The sequence below is a fragment of the Myotis brandtii genome, unplaced genomic scaffold, assembly GCF_000412655.1.
Source record: "Myotis brandtii unplaced genomic scaffold, ASM41265v1 scaffold314, whole genome shotgun sequence".
In the NCBI taxonomy this organism is placed as follows: domain Eukaryota; kingdom Metazoa; phylum Chordata; class Mammalia; order Chiroptera; family Vespertilionidae; genus Myotis; species Myotis brandtii.
The window spans coordinates 1,962,540-1,965,721 of record NW_005362033.1 but is presented as its reverse complement, the minus strand read 5'-3'; positions in this window follow the sequence as shown (position 1 = coordinate 1,965,721).

The window sequence follows — 3,182 nt, the reverse complement described above, 5'->3', positions numbered from 1 at the left end:
ATGGGCGGGGGATCGGGGGGAGGGGGGGCACACAGGGAAAATCCCTCCCTCCCAATGAGGGTATGGTGGAGGGATTTTATCAGGCGACGGGGAGGTGATGTGCCCTGGAGATGTGGAGGGCAGGTGATCCTCTGTGTGTTTTCTTTCTTTCTTTTTTTAAAATACTGGTATATTTTTATTGATTTCAGAGAGGAAGGGAGAGGGAGAGAGAGATAAAAACATCAATGATGAGAATCATTGATTGGCTGCCTCCTGCACACCCCGGGCATGTGCCCTTGACTGGAATCAAACCTGGGACCCTTCAGTTCGCAGGCCGACGCTCTATCCACTGGGCCAAACCGGCTAGGGGGTCTGTGTGTTTTCTTAATTCTTGGTAGCGGTAGCGAGCGGGCTGCCATTCAGGCCCCTGGCCTGCTTCCTGCTTCTCCCGGGGCCTGGGTGGGGCCTGGGTTGGGCCTCCCTCCCTGGCTGGTCAGTTTTCTGAACCTGCCGGGGTTCTGCACTGCCTCTTCGGCCTGGCTCTTCTCCCAGGTTTTCCCGGGCTGGCAGGTCATCATTTTGGCTTCAGCTGCGCATGCATGCCTGGGGTTCTGCGGCAGCATTTGGTTTCAGCGAGCAAGTGCAGTGAAGGGGTTCCCCCCCCTCGCCCTCCCGGGGTTAACTCTTCCTGCCTGCCTGGAGGATTAGGTCCCCAGGGCCCAGGGCACACATTTGTGTGAGTAAACCTGTAGGTGCTATGGTTTCCTAGTGTGAAATGAATGTTACTAACTTATTAGTTCCCAGGATGCAGAATGTTTACTTTTTAGTTTTCTTTATATTTAGGACACAAAAGATTTAAAGATCAGCAATATTTAAACAGTCATAAGAATAATAATTAGTCTAAATTCATTTAGTCCCATACCTATTTTTGTTTATTCTGATTATTTGCCAGTATTTTTTATGAATTTAGTTATTCTTTAAAGTTCTATCTTAAATCTTCATCCAGTTCAAAGATATGACCTGCTTAGTCCTAGCTGGTTTGGCTCAGTGGATAGAGCGTCTGCCTGTGGACTGAAGGGTCCCGGGGTCAATTCTGGTCAAGGGCACATGCCGGGGTTGAGGGCTCAATCCCCAGTGGGGGCGTGCAGGAGGCTGCTGATCAATGATTCACTCTGATCATTGATGTTTCTATCTCTCTCTTTCTCCCTTCCTCTCTGGAGTCAATTAAAAAATAAAAAAGATATGACCTGCTTAGAAACCTGCCTTTAAGATTAAGTCAGAGTCCTTTTCATGGATTTTTCTAAAGATGTAACATATCTGCAAATGCAGAGTAAAACAATGACTGTCTATGAATGACAAAGCTTAAAGTGACATGGTCATAGAGTTGATTATAATGCAATTGATTAAAAACTTTGCTTTTTTTATGTTATAACATTCCAAGACAACAGTTTCTTGGTAAATAATAATTACTGTAAAATGACATAGAGAAAAATATAAAGTCTATATATTTAGATTCAATACATAATTTCAGCATGTAAAGAACAAATAATATGTAAGATTTTAAAATGTGGCACATGGCTTATTGGAAGGCTATATTGAGCATTGAAAATAATGCATAAACGCCCAATGTATGGAACACAAACATCTGGAGTATCACTGCCAGATGCCCCACAGGGAACCATCGCTCTCGGCATGCCTGGTGTCCCTGACCGGACACTTGCTACCCCTGGGAGCTTCCTGTTTGAACTTGGCTCTGAATCTTTGTAAGTTCCTTCCAGGAGTAGACTGAGATTTCTAGAACATCTATTTCAATAAATTATTTGTATAAAGAGAACCAAGATGGCGGTGGAGGTAACCCCACTTTACTCTCCGCCTCTAACAACCACATCAAAATTACAACTAAAATACAGAACAACCATCATTCAGAACTGCCTGAAAGCTGGCTGAGTGGAAGTCCCACAACTAGAGAAGCAAAGAAGAAGGCACACTGAGACTGTAGGAGGGGTGGAGATGTGGAACGGGCTGGTCCGGCACCCACGTGTGCCGTGTTTTAATCAGGAGGGAGATGATCTCTCCAGAGGCCTCCGTGAGGAACAAGGGGTCTGAGTCCCACACCAGATCCCAGCCCAGGGCCCCAGAGCTGGGAAGAGAAGTCCCCACAACTATGGGCTGTAAAAACCAGCAGGGATTGTGGCTGAGTGACATGGAGGCTGCTGAGACCCAGGTGTTCCGTTTAAAGGGCCAGCGCATGAACTTACTCAGACTCCCAGCACTAGGTGGCTTTGGGGGACCCAGACACATATGTGGAGGAACTGGATTGTCTGGCATCGGGGCAGGAATTTGGGGCAACTTTCTCCCAGATAAGGGTGCTCGCCCGGGTCATTGTTCCGGTGCTGGGACCTTCCCTGTCACAGAGCTGACTGGAAGCCATATCTGAATCTCCATCAGTCTGGGGCGCACTGTTTGCTCTGCCCTGGAGATTCCCTGAGACCCTATCCCATCCAATTTGCAGTCCCACCCAAGATGTTTGTAGTAGCTTTTCCATATGAATGGCCTGTCCTGGCTTAGGCTTCAGACTTTGCTAAAATCTGTCAAACAAGCTGCAGATGGTGACAGTATCTTCAAACCTATCAATAAAAGGCCCAAGACCCGGCACTAACATCAGCCTGCCTTGCTTTACAGCTGGCCTTGCCTGGGCACCTCCAAGCCCAATACATGTAGCAGCCATCTGCAGATCTCTCTGTAGCTCCTGCTGGGTGGCCCCAGGCAGTGGCTGACTTTGCACCTCTGTGGAGGCCCCAGAGCCAGTGCACCCAGTAGACAGCTTCTGACCATAGCAGATTACAACTCTACACATACACAAGTGACACACTCAAGGGGCAGACTCAGTGAGCACCAAAGCCCTACTGAAGCAAGTACTGCTCCATAGAGGTGTCTCTAGCACAACAGCTCTTCCATTGTAATTGTAGCTGGTCCTCATAGGCAATTGGCCTGGAGGTTAATTCCTCGCAGTGACGCCAACAGCAATCAAGGCTCAACTACAAGACTGTGCACACAGCCCACACAGGGGTGCACCGAGAGTGCCCAGCTCAGGTGACTGGGGAGGCTGAGCCACTGGGCCCTACAGGACACCTACAACACAAGGCCACTCTACCAATTGCAGGAGACATAGCAGCTCTACCTAATATATAGAAACAAACACA